Source organism: Neofelis nebulosa, chromosome 10 (assembly GCF_028018385.1).
Source record: "Neofelis nebulosa isolate mNeoNeb1 chromosome 10, mNeoNeb1.pri, whole genome shotgun sequence".
Taxonomy (NCBI): domain Eukaryota; kingdom Metazoa; phylum Chordata; class Mammalia; order Carnivora; family Felidae; genus Neofelis; species Neofelis nebulosa.
Window position 1 is genome coordinate 8416229 of NC_080791.1, and position 16251 is coordinate 8432479.

Sequence of the window (16251 nt, forward strand, 5' to 3'; positions counted from 1 at the left end):
ATCTTTGGTCTTTGAACCATTAGAATTTGGAAGGTCTCAAAGAAAGCATCGAGGGAGAAAAGTCAATAGTTACTCTGAGGACAGGGAAGAGAAGCATTCACATTATTGCCATGGTGACAGACACTCTCACCGCAAAGTCAGGGCTTCTCACGACGGCTGTCCGAACAGTTCAGCCTCCTCTGTTAAGAAGGCAAGTTCATGGAACCCGTATATACTCATTGAATCAACAACCTGGGGAAGAGGCCCTGTAATCTGCATTTAGAACAAACTCTCCAGGTGATTCTGATGCTAGTTTGAGAACCACTGCTCAAAGTGCTTCCCGTGTATAGAACAAAACAAAACAATACCTTTCATTTCAGCAAAATGAGACCCCTCCATGGTCAAAAAAAATTCTAGACAGTCAGGAAAACCACACCACTGGCCTGCGGGAGAACATGCATGTTTTTCCAGCCCTTTAATTCAGGGGTCAGCAAACCATGGCTCATGGACCAAACCCAGCTCCCCACCTGTTTTTGTAGAGGCCATGATTTAACATAATTTTTTTTCAAGAAGAATATTTCATAATATAAAAAAATTAAATGAAATTCAGATTACAGGGTCCATACATAAAGTTTTACTGGAAGGCATCCTTGCTCATTCATTTATACACACCTATAGCTCCTTTTGTGCTACAATAGCAGAATTGTGTAGTTGTGATAGACATTATCTGGCCTACAAAGGCAAAAATATTTAATACGTGGACCTGGACAGAGAATTTTCCACTTCTGCTTTTGTCCAATGATTAGAATCTACCAACATAAAAGCAAACTATAGACAATCATAGTGATAGCTTTTAAAAATGCAATTTTCAGGGTGCCTGGGTGGCTCAAGTTAGTTAAGCATCTGACTCTTGGTATCACTTTGGGTTATGATGTGGTTGGTGAGTTCAAGCCCCACATCAGGCTCTGTGCTAACAGCCTGCTTGGAATTCTCTCTCCCTCTCTCTGTCCCTACCCTACTCATGCTCTCTTCCCTCTCTCTCTCCCTCTCTCTCTCAAAATAAAAAAACTGAAAAAAAATTTTTTAATACAATTTTCATTTTAATACTGCAGGCAAAAAATCTAATAGCTTTAAGAATCATAAGGAAAGTTAAATCAGATCCACTTTTAGCTACAAAGTATATCAAATAACCCACATAATGCATCTGGAAAATGTTACTAATTATGTTCCTTTCTCTCTTCAAATATTCTAATAATTGACAAAGAAGTGACTGATGAATTTTAATGAAACACTCTATCACACTGAGTTCTGAAAACTAATTTAGCAATCTCCTCCTCCAGACACTGACTCAGGTGGTTAACCTCAATGTAAGCCCGTCTTGAATGCTATGCAGACTTCCTTCCTCAGGCCTCACACTGTGGCGGCCTTCCTCTCTTCTCGGGTCTGCAGCTCTCCAGGCAAAAGCCTTCTTCCCTCTGATGCCCAAGCTCTTGAGTTGTCTTCCAGACTGAGTTTACTTCCTTTCACCAAAGACCTGCTCGCAGAGTTCCTGAAATATTTTATTCAACGTCTACTGCATGGCTGAGAAAGCCTATTTCTATCCATATTCATTTTCACTTCTCGAATTCATTTTCCTCTGGGTGTCTGAGATCCCTCGAGCATAAACCCTCCCTTTGATTTCTAAGGCTTTGACACTCAATAAAAGGAAAAGGTTGCTTGCTCACCCCCACAAAAGTAAATCATGTATTTCAACTTTAAGTGATATTCCTAATTTTGAAAAAGAAGCACTAAGCTCTCAGCAGTCTGGTGGAACCAGCCTGTGCAAAACAGGTGAACAAAGAAGTCTGGTCTTCAATTTTGTGGGGTCTGATCTTCAGGTTACTGTTATTCCATATTCACCTTAATATGGAAAGCATTCTGGGGTGCCTGTCGGTGAAGCGTCCGACTTCGGCTCAGGTCATGATCTCATGGTTTGTGAGTTCAAGCCCTGAATCGGGCTCTGTGCTGACAGCTCAGAGCCTGCAGCCTGCTTCAGATTCTGTGTCTCCCTCTGTCTCTGCCCTCCCCCTGCTCATGTTCTGTCTCTCTCAAAAACAAATAAACATTAAACATTTTTTTAAATATAGAAAACATTCTTCTTTGGCCTTTAAGTTAGTGGATACATTCACTTTGAGTTAGGCAAGACAGGAAAATCCGCCAAAGGGCACTGTCCTATAAACATATCTCGGTTGGAAAAGTAGTTAGTGTTTTGTAGTAAAAAGGATCTGGGTGGGCTTCCAATTCAAAGAAAACCAAACCCAGATGCAAACTATGCCACCCCTGTGCCTTGGGGTAGGTTACTCAACTGTAAAATGGAATAAGGCACCTACCTTCAGGGACACCTGTAGCATTTAGGACATCCTTGTGTGGATGAGGAAAAGTACCCTCTCCTCCAGGCGGATGCCGCCCTCTGTGGCCCCAGGGACGTGTGCTTGCTGAGTTGTGTTCACCCTGAATTTACACTTCTGTCCCCACGCTTCTGGCCCTGGACTTTGGTGAGCTCCTTGTGATCTGGCTCCTTCCCACCTTCATCTCACACACCTCTGTCCTCTGGGGTCGCTCAGCTCTGGAGATGTACGGCCCTCCTTTGTGTTTCTTGAACAAATTAAGCCCTTTCTTGCCTCCTAATTTTGCATATCCTGTTCCCTCTACCTGGAAAGCTTTCAAGCGAAGTCTGTAAATCGGTGCCCAGCAGGCCACTTTGGACAACCAAGTAACGTCGTTGGGTTTACAAAGCATTTCCTAAAATGTTTGAAATAGCTGGCATGTAAACTTTAGGAGCTTTTCACATAAACTTGACATTTCAACTGAAGCGTCTCAAGCATTACTCTTTGAATGTCCTTTTTAAAAAAGCTGTTTTCTGGCTTTTCTTGGAAAGCCAGAAGGTACAGCAACAGAGGGCCTGTTGCATCTGAAAAGCCGCTATGCTCATCAGAGCACAAGACTCCTGTTTATGCACAGCCGCCTTGGGGCCAGGGCACTCGGGGGTCCCTCTGGCACTTGCATTCACATCCAGATTTAAATAAGGAAGAGGGGGAACCAGGCTTCTCTTGTTTCAGGAGGCAACTTACGTGCCACCTTGTACGGAGACTTTCTGACCTTCCAAGCCCCATTACCACCCCCATATTTTCCCCAACTCAGTCCTGTGTTCCTTTCATCATATTAAGTTTATACAAATGTGCTGCTTTTATAGGTCAAAGATGCTTGGATAGCGGCAATTTCACATAATTTAATTGAATGCAATTCACAACCTTGCAATTACTCTGTGCTTCACGTCCTTCTGTAGAAAATAACACCATTGGGGTAAGGACCTAGTCTTATTATTATATCCTCAGTGACAACTATGTACACAGTACCTGGTGGCTACTAGGTACTAAAATATTTGGATGAATAAATAAAATGCAACAACTCCTCCCAACGGAAGTTCCTTAGCAGCTCCGGAACACACACAAGATCCGTTTTCACCCATCCTGAGGTCTCCAGAGTCAGCCCCAGTTAGAAGTAGGTTTTCCTAATCTACTCAGCTCCAGAGCTGGCTTTAGTCCCAGACTTCCGCCTCTGCCCACCCCGCCAATGCCCCCAGTTCCAGCGCTAGAAATTACTCCGAAGCTGTGATTTTTCCTAGAACCCCTGTACAAACAGCACAAGACCACTGCTGGAGGTCCACCGAGGCGTTCCCTCAGCCTTACGAGGAAGAGGAGGAAGCCCAGGGGACGGTGGGGGGGGGGGGGGTGCGAGGATGACACTTGTCCCTGAGCTAAGTGCTGACAATCACAATGGCCTCTGTGTGCCTGGAGGTGCCAGCAAGAGGCTGGCCGCTCCCCAGACCCTGGTATGTGTCCTTGTCTCATAGTCATGCCATCCCTTAACTCTTCCGTTTCCTTCTCTAGACTATGAGTTTTTAAAAATTATCTGTGAACCCTCAAGATCTAACTTCAAGTGCTGAACAGATGTTTAAGAGAGCATGAAATTATTCCAGTAGCTTCGGTCATTCAGGTGCCACACGGGGCGCCCCTGGAGGGTCAACATGGACACAGATGCTCATTGGCTGGCTCTCATCTCATGGGCTCGGGAAGGGGTGCGGGGCTAGGGTGCACACCAGCATCTGCCTCAGACACCTGCACTTGACAGAGGACACGGCGGGGGAGAGGAAAATGCTCTGTTTTCTGTTTTTGGCCGTCATACCTGTTGTATGCACAGGTTTGTGGGAATACTTTCCAAAAGACACTGTACAGTTAAGTGGGAACAAAAAACTATTCTAATTCCACAGAAACGGCTCTTTTCAATTACTTGCTTGTTGCCAGAACCAGTGTGCACTTTAAGTGCTGTGACAGGCCACCACGCTGGTGGTCACTCATGCCGCCCAAATCCCTGAAATCCCGGCCCTGTGGTGTACGTGCAGCCCTCTCTCCAGGTTGCACCTGACATCCTGTCTCTTCTGCTCTGGCAGCACCTGGGCTGCAGGACCCTCACCAAGGTCCTCTACCAAACCCAGTGTCTCTCCCTACCCTTTCCCCTTGGGAGGTATCTTCTGACATCCCGTCGGCATTCCAGACCTAAATTGTCCAAAATGACACGTCACAGGCACAGACGCAACTATTCCCCTCAAGATTTTCTACTGTTTCATGACACCAACTTCTGAATCTCGCACTTCATGCATTTAAGATATAAACTGGCGATCCCACCACAGCCGGGCCTTCTGAGCCTCCCCGTGCTGGTCTATGTGGTCCCTTCTATCCAGACAGTCTTCCTACCTCTGTCCCCCCTGAGAATAACTCATTCTTGGGGCGCCGGGGTGGCTCAGTTGGTTGAGCATCTGACTCTTGATTTCGGCTCAGGTCATGATCTCATGGTTCGTGAGTTCAAGCCCCACGTCAGGCTCTGTGGGGACAGCATGGAGCCTACTTGGGATTCTCCTTCTCTCCCCCCCCCCGACCCCCGCCCTCCGCCCTGCATGCACGCATGCACACTCCTCTCTCTCTTTCAAAATAAATAAACTTAAAACTTTTAACTTTTAAACTTGAAAAAAAAAGAATTAAAAAAAAAAAAAACCGAAGTCTTAAAGATTGGCTGAGGGGTGGTCTCCCTCCGGAAGCCTTCCCCGGGACCCTCCGGCAAGATTAGGAGCCTTCGTTCTGACCTCCCAGACGCCATCCATCCGATTCGCTTAACAGACAGCACGAGCATCCACCAGGTGTCAATCACCACTCCAGGCACTGAGCACATGGCCTTGCCCAAAGCTCCTGCCTTCATGGAGCTTATGCTGCAGCGGAAGACAGACGGCCCCTGACTTACAACCTCACAAGGACGTGAGGGTGATACTCAGTAGAAACCACACTTCGAAATTTGTACTTCGCAGGCTAGCACCACGCCGTACGATCCTCTCTGGTGAAGCCGGGCGGCGGCGGAGTGCCCGGTCAGCCACATGACCCCGAGGGTCAACACCAATAGGCTGACAACCGTTCTGTACCCACGCGACCACTGCTTTTACCCTCGGCGCAGTATTCAGTCAACAACTGAGAAAGTCCACACTGAATTACAAAATAGGCTCTGTGTTAGTGCTGCCCAACCGTAGGCTAATGTTAAGTGTTCTGGGCATGCCGTCTAAGGTCAGCTAGGCGAAGCTGGGAGGTCAGGCGTATTAAGTGCATTTTCCACTTGGGATATTTTCATCTTCTAACAGGTTTATCGAATGCGACTCCATCATAGGTCGAGGAAGAGCTGCATACAAAGAAACTACAGATGTTAGATGGCAAGGGCTTAGAGGAAGACGGTGGAAAGAAATGGGTAGGGAATACTGGGAAAGTCCCACTTAAAGTGGTAGATGGAAGGCCACACTGAGGGGACATTTAAGCAAAACCCTGGAGGTGGCCAGGAAGTAAATTATAAAAATATCTGGGGGAAAAGGCCTATCTGGGCCCTGGCTAGTTTAGAGAATGAGAGGGAAGCCAGCTGACTTTGATTCAGTGAGAGAAGGGGAAATTAGCGGATGAGGTCCAAGAACAAGTGACCAGAGCTTGGGCTCCGGATGCCACTGAGGTTACGGCTTTTACCCTGAGATGGAAAGCCTTGAGGATTTTGAGAAGTGAGAGGATCCGACTTACCTTTTTAAGACCTCTGTCTTAACAGACTGTAGAATAGCAAGAGAGGAATCAAGAAACCCCACTAGAAAGCTCTAGCAATAATCCAGGCAAACCCGGTGTGTGGAAGCGGGGGACAGCTGTGGAGGAGGCACAAAGGGGTCATGTTCTGGGTATAGTGTGTATTTTGAATGTTGGACCAACAACTTTGTGGTTGGGTTGGATGTGGGCATGAGCCAACAAGGAGTGATACGTGGTGGAGGTTTGGCCCCGACTCACTGAAAGAATGGGCTCACTCTTCATTAAGAGGAGGAGCCAGGCGGGGGCGAGTACGGGGTCCAGGGGGACCCTGAGTCTGGTGTGACATAGGGAGTTTGGCATGTTCATTAGGTATCAAAGTGGAAACACCAGGTAGATGGTTGGATACATGCATCCAAAGTTCAGAAGAGGTTCTGGATGAAGACTTAAGTTTTCAGCATACTGATGGTATTTAAGGCAGGAACAGTGGATGGAGTCCTTATGAGATCCAGGTATACACAGGGAAGGGCTGGGCCTGGGGACACCCCAACACTGGGAGGCTGAGAAGGGGTTATCCATCAGGCATAAGCACACATCAATTATTGATTTTGTCTACTGGCAGTGAACAGTAACTATCTCTTACTTAGGACGGACCACGTTTCTTCTTATCTCCGCATACTGAGCACAAGGCCCGAGCAATACTTTCTAAGAGAATCACAAGTACACTCCTTAAAGGGCAAACTGAAGCATTAAAAACAGAATTCAAAGCACATGGGTATAAATACTAATATCCACAATACTGACAGATGAACAAAAATATAATGAAATAGAGAACTTACCATTTATTAACATCTTTAATATGCCAGGGAATAAGCCAAATATTCCCTGTGTATTATAATCAATGCCCACAAGACTGGAGAGTGTTCCTCCCATGTAACAGACAAGAAAACTTAGGCTCCAAATGGGTGAGTGGTGTCCCGGGGCCACGAAGCTAGTATGTGGCTGGGCCATTCAAACCAGATGCGGGCCTCCCCTAAGCCCTACAGCTGCCTGCCCATACCTGTTTGCATCTTTCCTAAACACTCTTAGAGGGCCAGTCACATGGGCTATGGAGCTAATGTGCTTCGAACAGGCAAAACCTGGATCTAAGCATCTTCCATAAAAAGGAAAACATCTGCTGAAGAAGCCAGAAAATGTGGGAAAGGGTCCGTGTGCCCCAAGACCAAGAGGAACAGGGGGCTACAGGGTCATCTGATTACTGACAGTCTCTGAGAACACCTAGGACTCCGCACAATCGGATGGCAGGGCCAGGACTCCACGGCACGGGCAGCATACAGAGCAACGGAAACTGGTGACCACTGTAGACCTCTGAGCCTTTCTGAGAAATCAGCCTAGAATTTAGTGTGAATCTAGGGAAAAGGGAGAGAGAGGGAGACCACAAACCACTACGATCAATGTTTCTTCTCTCTGATTAACATGAAACAGCATTAACACTTTTGAAACAAATTTAGGCTCTATACCTGCCCTCCCCCACAATTATTTGTGGCCCAAGAAAATCATTTCAGAACTAGGTCAAATTTATAGGCATAAGAGCAGTATGTGATCTAAAGAGAAAGCTGTGAAGTCAAAGGACATTTTAACTTCGGAAAGATCACATTAGTAGCACTGAAATAAGAAAAGACTACACTTGGGGCACCTGGGTGGCTCAGTCAGTTAAGCGGCCGACTTCGGCTCAGGTCATGATCTCACGGTCCGTGAGTTCAAGCCCCGCGTCAGGCTCTGTGCTGACAGCTCAGAGCCTGGAGCCTGTTTCAGATTCTGTGTCTCCCTCTCTCTCTGACCCTCCCCCGTTCATGCTCTGTCTCTGTCTCAAAAATAAAATAAACGTTAAAAATAAATAAATAAATAAATAAATAAATAAATAAATAAATAAATAAAAAAGACTACACTTACATTGTAGCTTCAAAGATGTTCGAAAAACACTAAGTTGATCTACCCCCTTAAAATTAAAAACAAAAGCAAAAACAAAAACCCTTGCAGAATCAAATTTCTTCGTAATATTTTTGCTATTTTTGTTGGGTGATGTGGTAAATAAAGCACTTATTATTAAGTGTTTCACAATGACCTGAACTTGTCATTTCCTGTTTTTTTTATTTTTTATTTTTTATTTTTTATTGTGTAGAGAGAGCGTGAGCAGGGGAGAGGGGAGAAGAAGGGAGAGAGAATCTTAAGCAGGCTGCATGCTCAGCATGGAGCCTGACATGGGGCTCGACCTCCAACCCTGGGATCATAACCTAAGCTGAAATCCAGAGTTGGGCACTCAACCAACTGTTGCTGTTTTAACACAAGAAGGCAAACGAAAATTTGAACCACTGAAGAAATGGTGGCAACCAAAAGAAATTAAGAACCAAAAGACTACCAACGTACATTTAGGAAACCCCACCCTACTGATTCTTTTATAGTAACATTTTCTGATTACAGAATTTGAAGAAGTCAGGTAAGTTTTAATTACTGACAGATCTTTGTCACTTGGGCCCTCAAAAGTGACATTATCATTACGTCACCTTTTAAGTAAACTTGATATGCAGAAATCCAATTGATGGAGACGTGTCTGTTTTTCTATTTAAGGTGCTTCCATAAGCATGTTACTATTTAAATTTGTTAAATGTAAAAAACACAACATTTAAGTAAAAAATTTCCTGTATTTTTGGAATATCTAAAATATAAAAAAAATCATATGTAAACTTACCTCATCCCCTAGACTGTAACACAATTTCTTAGGAAAAAACAAGCAAGGTGGCACCTGGGGGGCTCAGTCAGCCGAGCATCCAACTTCGGCTCAGGTCATGACCTCCCGGTCTGTGAACTCGAGCCCTGCATCAGGCTGTTTGCTGTCAGCACAAAGCCCGCTTCGGATCCTCTCTGTCCCACTCTCTCTCTGTCCCTCCCCCGCTTGTTTGATCTCTCTCTCTCTCTCAAAAAGAAAAAAAAAAGCCTCTTATGGTTTCCCTCTCCTCTTAAAAAAAAAAAAACACACACACACACAAGCAGTGTTTCTACAAGACTATGGCGTATTGTTTGTAACAGCAAAGGATTGGTAAAGACATAAAAATTCATCAGAAGTTAAGGAACATCCATAAACTAAATGCAATGGTATTTTTGTACTGCTGTGTGAGGATTTCCAAAATACGACGTTCAGTGAAAGAAGTGCAAAACCATGTGTACGGACAACAGAAAGCCCATAATATACGCATGTGGGTACATGCACAGGTGGTCTCCAGCAGGAGGCACAGGTGCACAGCCACCTCTGGGGGTAGGTGGAAGACCAGAGGACAGGGAAAGAAGGCTTGTATTTTTTAGTGTTATTCTATCGTATCTATTGACTTTTGTTTCATGTTTCATGTACCACTTATCTTTTAGAATTTTGATGATTTAACGGAGTTATTTTTTTTAATGAGGCTTTAGCCACAGAGTAGCCAAGTAGAGCCTACAAGTACTTTCAGAATTTCACAACTTCAGCACATCATCTGGTACTATTTGAAGCCAAAGAAAAGCACACTTTTCCTTAAAAAAATTTGCAATACCTAGTCTTCTAGATTTTTAAAAAACAATTTTCTGGGGCACCTGGGTGACTCAATCAGTTAAGTGTCTGACTCTTGATATCAGCTTAAGTCATGATCTCGTGATTCTTGAGTTTGAGCCCCGTGTCGGGCTCTGCGCTGACAGTGTAGAGCCTACTTGGGATTCTCTCTCTCCCCTCTCTCTGCCCTTCCCTAACTCTCTCTGTCAAAAATAAATAAACTTAAAAAAATACATAAATAAAAATAAATAAAAACAATTTTCTTTAAGCATAGATGAAAAGTTATTTTTTAATTACAAAGGAGGGAATTTGGCAATAACTTGATCATTTTAATGCTTAAAAAGGAATCTCCAAAGAAAAATAACCAAAAAATCCTTAACCCGTTTTCTGATGCTTTGCTATGACACAAGCTATTACCACATAAACTCAAAAAAAAAAAAAAAAAAAAAACCAAACAAAAAAAACACCCCACAATTAATCAGTGTTTCACAAGGAAATGCTACCTGTAATGCTTGAGGTAATATATCTCCTAAAATTTACTTAAGCTAATAAAAACGTTTTGTACTAAACAATGCTAAGCTTCATGACAGGGATGTCCACTCTCACCACTGTTATTCAACATAGTACTGGGAGTCCTAGCCTCAGCAATCAGACAACACAAAGAAATAAAAGGCATCCAAATCAGCAAGGACATAGTCAAACTTTCACTCTGAGCAGATGACACAATACTCTATCAAAAACCCAAAAGATTCCACCAACAAACTGCTAGAACTGATTGATGAATTCAGCAAAGTCACAGGATATGAAATCAATGCACAGAAATTGGTTGCATTTCTCCACACCAATAAAGCAGCAGCAGAAAGGGAAATCAAGGAATTTATCCCATTTATAATTGTACCAAAAACCATAAAATACCTAGGAATAAACCCAACTGAAGGGGTGAAAAACCTATACACCGAAAACTATGGAAAGCTTATGAAAGAAATTGAAGACACACACAAAAAAGGGAATAATATTCCATGCTAATGGATTAGAAGAGTATTGTTAAAATGCTGATAATACCCAAAACAACCTACATATTCCGTGCAATACTTATCAAAATAACACCACCATTCTTCACAGAGCTAGAATAAACAATCCTAAAATTTGTATGGAACGAGAAAAGACCCTGAATAGCCACAGCAATCTTGAAAAAGAAAACCAAAGCAGGAGGCAGGACAATCCCGGACTTCAAGCTGTATTACAAAGCTGCAATCATCAAGACAGTATGGTACTGGCACAAGAACAGACACTCAGATCAATGGAAGAGAATAGAGAACCCACAAATGGACCCGCACACGTATGACCAACTAATCTTTGACAAACCAGGAAGGAATATTCAATGGAATAAAGACAGTCTCTTCAGCAAGTGGTGCTGGGAAAACTGAACAGTGACATGCAGAAGAATGAACCTGGACCACTTTCTTACACCATACACAAAAATAAACTCAAAGTGGATAAAAGACTTACACATCATACAGGAAGCCATGAAAATCCTAGAGGAGAAAGCAGGCAAAAACCTCTTTGACCTTGGCCACAGCAACTTCTTACTCAACACATCTCCAGAGGCAAGGGAAACAAAAGCAAAAATGAACTATGGGACTTCACCAAGATAAAAAGCTTCTTCATGGTGAAGGAAACAATCAGCAAAACTAAGAGGCAACTGATGGAATGGGAGAAGATATTTGCAAATGACATATGAGATAAAGGGCTAGTAGCACAAATCTATAAAGAACTTATCAAACTCCACACCCAAAAAACAAATGAAGAAATGGGCAAAAGACAAAAATAGACACTTTTCAAAAGAAGACATCCAGATGGTAACAGACACATGAAAAAATGCTCCACATCACTCATCATCAGGGAAATAAAAATCAAAACCACAATGAGATACCACCTCACACCTGTCAGTATGGCTAACATGAACAACTCAGGCAACAACAGATGTTGGCGAGGATGCAGAGAAAGAGGAACACTTTTGCACTGCTGGTGGGAATGCAAACTGGTGCAGCTACTGTGGAAATCAGCATGGAGGTTCCTCAAAAAAATAGAACTACCCTACCATCCAGCAATTGTACTAGTACCTAATTTATTCAAAGGATACAGGAGTGCTCTTTCCAAGGGGCACATGCACCCCCATGTTTATAGCAGCACTACTGACAGTAGCCAAAGTATAGAAAGAGCCCAAATGTATTGACTGATGAATGGGTAAAGATGTGTGTGTGTGTGTGTATGTATGTGTACACACACACACACACACACAATGGAGTATTACTCAGCTACCAAAAAGAATGAAATCTTGTCATTTACAACTTTGTAAACGGTACGAGAGTGTATTATCCTAAGCGAAATTAGACAAATATCATATGGCTTCACTCATATGTGGAATTTAAGATACAAAACAGATGAACAGAAGGGAAAGGAAGCAAAAATAATATAAAAACAGGGAGGGGACAAAAGATATATATATAGATAGATAGATAGATAGATAGATAAATAGATAGATACACACACACACACACAGATATGACACTTTTCAAAAGTGTATATCACTTTTGTGTATATCAAGTGTGTGTGTGTATATGTATATATATACACATATACACACACACACATACAAACTGAGGGTTGCTGGAGGAGTTGTGGGTGGAGGGATGGGCTAAATTGGCAAGGGGCATTGAGGGGGACACTTGTTGGGATGAGCACTGGGTGTTATATGTAGGGGATGAATCACTAGATTCTACTCCTGAAATCATTGCACTACTATATGCTTACTTAGATATAAATTTAAAAAAAAATTCTATACCAATTTTTTTTTGCTTTAGGCTTTAATTGAATTCCTCACCATAAATCTTTTTCGAGTGCTTTATTACTAGAATAGTGTCCAACATATTCCTTGCTGTATTTGTTTACTATAGTTTGAAAATTTCCTACTCTGATTATACTGTATATTTATTTTAATTGGAGTGATTTTAAATATTGTGTATGATGGGGCGCCTGGGGGGCTCAGTCGGTTAAGCATCTGACTTCAGCTCAGGTCATGATCTCACGGCTCATGAGTTCAAGCTCCGCATCAGGCTTTGTGCTGACAGCTCAGAGCCTGGAGTCTGCTTCGAATTCTGTGTCTCTGTCTCTGCCCCTTCCCTGCTCATGCTCTCAGAAATAAACATTAAAAAAATTTTTTTTTCAAATATTGTGTATGATGGGCTTTGATCATACCACTATAAATTTATTTCACTCCTATCCTTTAGAGATACTTCTGATCTCTTATTTAAGCTTTCATTTATATACCTATTTTTTATTCTCATTTATTCTTGATGACATTTGTGATTCAGTATTTGAGGGTTGTTTTTTTGGTTTTTTTTTTTTTTTCATATAAGCCAAAACACTTCTGCTAAATGGCTGAAAAAGACCAAATCACCTCACTGTACTCTCCTAGTCTCCATAAAGCTCAAGTATTTCTTCACTACATGAGCAAATATTTTTTCATATAAACAGCAGAGTTAAGAATGAGTGATTTTACTTAACGTTCAGTTTAGCATAACTTGTAAAGAAGGAACTGACTTTTGATAGATGACACAAACTGAAAATAAAATTTAATTTATAAGTTAAAAATATACTAGGTTTAATGCAAGTTAAATACAGTAGTTAACAGCTATATGAAAACTTTAATGTTAAATTATGTATCAATACTGGCTATTCTAATATAAACCATTATTAATAAGGTTGCTTATGCTCAATAAACTTTAAGAAAATCAGACCCATTTACATTTGACTTTAAGGAATATGCCAACTCCTCAGTGGCAGAGAAGTAAGCTAACAAACATAAAATATTAGCCAGCCTGCCTAGTGATGAATTGCTAACTTTCAATGCTCCCTGGTTGCTGTCATTGTACAAAAGACAAGAACACTTCCCGACCAGATCACTCAAATCCATGCCATGCTTCTTGTTTGCTAATTAGCACCTAATTAGCTAATTATGTGACCTCTAACTTAAATCCTAACTAACTCCTGCACATTTTATCACACTTTTTCTTCTGGTATTTACTTTACTTTATACATCTTAATTTGGGTCTATGTCTCAACTCCGTGACCTAACTACAATTTCCACAACAGAGTCAAAGGGTTATCATCCATGCCCTGAAGTCTAACAGTGCTCTGCACAAACAGCAAACAGCAATTCCTCTGCAAACCCCTGGGTGGGAATGTGTAGGTCTGTCTGTCTGTGGTATTAGTCTTACCACTTTGTGGAAAAAGCCACGCCTCCTCATCTCCCATTCAGCATGTCTTTCATGACACCCTTGAACTGAAGACCTTGTAAATTCCTAATGTCTAAGAACTGAAGCATCATGGCTCACAAATAAAGGTGGTAGAGAACATTTTCTTACCTGTAGACATCAGACCAGTAACTTAGAAGATATACTTGCTTCCAGTCTTCAAAATGCTTGAGAACACCCCAAAAACGTGAATGCCGATAATCTCCCCTAAAGATGGAAAACTGCTTTTCCAGTGAATACATTTTCTATACATTTTGATGCAGAGTCTTTGATACAGCCTATGTCCCCCGAATTCATTATTAACATCCTTAAAGCATCAGCATATCCTGGAATGTAATATGGCTCAGCATATTAAACTATATATAAAGCATACAGATGATTAGGTTCTGGGTTCTAATTCTAGGGTTTACCCTATTTGGTACCACATTTGCAAATATTATTTAAAAAGTAAACAGACCACTGAATCACGATTTCCTTTTGCATACATTAAAAGGTTTTATGTCTTTTGTAAGTACTTTTAAAACATACAAATTAAGAAGGTGCAAATTCTACATTTAACCTACATACCAATGGTAAGCTATTAGATTTTAAAGTTAGGAAAACGACCCACCCACTTGCAACTTCAATTACCAAGAAATTGTATTTATCTACATTCAAAAACTTTTATGGCCTAAAAATTGGACAAAACAAGAAAAACAAGAAGGAAGAAACCCCTAACATATCATCTGAGCATAAAGAGATGAATCAAGTCATACGTTTGGCAAAAGCTACACTGATGAAGCAGAATTAAACCTCAACTTGGAAAAACCGACAGAAATCTCCCAAATAAGTTGTTTGAAGCTGTCACAGCAAATGAATAGCTGCATGTGCATACTCTGAGATCATCTTCACGGAGTTGTGTCTGGGTAAATAATAGAACCCCTTCATAATATGAAAGAACCATTTTTCTAACCCCTTAAAACCTACTACAAAAAAATAAAACCCTGTAAGTTTCTCGCAATCACTTACATTATTAGGACCAACCAGGGACAGAAACGACATTGACACAACGGTTATAAGCACATTCCGCATTAATAGTTTTCAACTATGAACAAATATTAGTGTTTCAAAGTACATGGATGTTAACCCTGGGTCAGGCATTACAGTCGAGGGAAGACAATGCATCTGGAATCTAAGTGTCTAAACCAGATTGCAGAGAAACACTCTGAAACAGACCATCAGATTCAGAACTCTGAAAGGGCTTATAAAAACCAGAGGCCAAGACAGTCTAAGACCTGGAATTAGAACTCAGAATCCAATCCATTTGTTCTTGAATGTCTTTCATTTCTGGTTCTCTTTTTGTGCTGATGAAGAACCTCTCTCCAAAAGGTCACAGATAAAAGAAAAACAAACAGAGGTCCTAACTGTCCCCAAAGAGGTCATTTGGAAAATAAGCAGAAGAAAAAATATCAACTACACATAGCAAATAGGAAAGCAAATTACACCTAGGTGTTTCCTTTAAATTCTCAGCAGATAGTAATAGAATTCTTTACCATGACCACAGCCTTTCTTCAGGCTAATTACTGTGAAGTTCTTCTACTTAGCTTTCTTTATCCTCTGTACTTCCTAGGACACCTGACACAGCAGCATGAATTCTCTGTTGGAGCAAAGTTTATTGTTCCCTTAGTAACTGCTTTCCCCCGAAGCACCCAATGTCTTCAAATCAAACTAAACTACCTCAGCAGAGGATTCAGGGCTCCATAAATTCCTGGCCCAGCCACCCTAGCTTTACTATCCTGTAGCCGATGCACAATGAATCACATTTTCTATTCCAGTCAGGATAACCTACTCTTTCTAGACCCTCATCAGTGTACATAATAATTCTTCTGCCCTGCCTCTTTACAGCAACACCTCATCAAAAAAATTTTTCTCTTTAAAAAACATCAAAACTAAAGGCACGGGAAACGAAAGAAAAAGCAAATGGTCTTCATTAACATTAAAAAGCTTTTGTGCCACAAAGGATACTATCCATAGCATGAAAAGACAACCCAAAGGATGGGAGAGAATATTTGCAACTTTTGTATCTGGCAAGGGATTATTTACAACTCAGGTATCTGATAAGGGATTCATATCCAGAATAAAGAACTCCTACAACTCAAGAACAAAAAGTAAACAACTCAATTTAAAAGTGGACAAAACATGAATATACACTTCTGCAAAGAAGATATACATGTGGTGAATAAGCATATGGAAAACATGT

At 41.6% G+C, this 16251-nt stretch overlaps 1 protein-coding gene across 2 annotated transcripts in view; it reads right to left on the minus strand.

Moving 5' to 3' along the window:
- Positions 1-16251, minus strand: part of RDX (radixin) — a 94747-nt gene that overhangs the window by 8589 nt on the left and 69907 nt on the right. Inside the window, exon 14 of one of the 2 annotated variants that reach the window (XR_009249444.1) lies at positions 14124-14338. The exons of the other annotated variant lie outside the window; for it this stretch is intronic. The gene's annotated coding sequence lies outside the window, so the exon portion shown is untranslated. The remainder of the gene's footprint in view (positions 1-14123; positions 14339-16251) is intronic. 2 annotated transcript variants of the gene reach the window in all.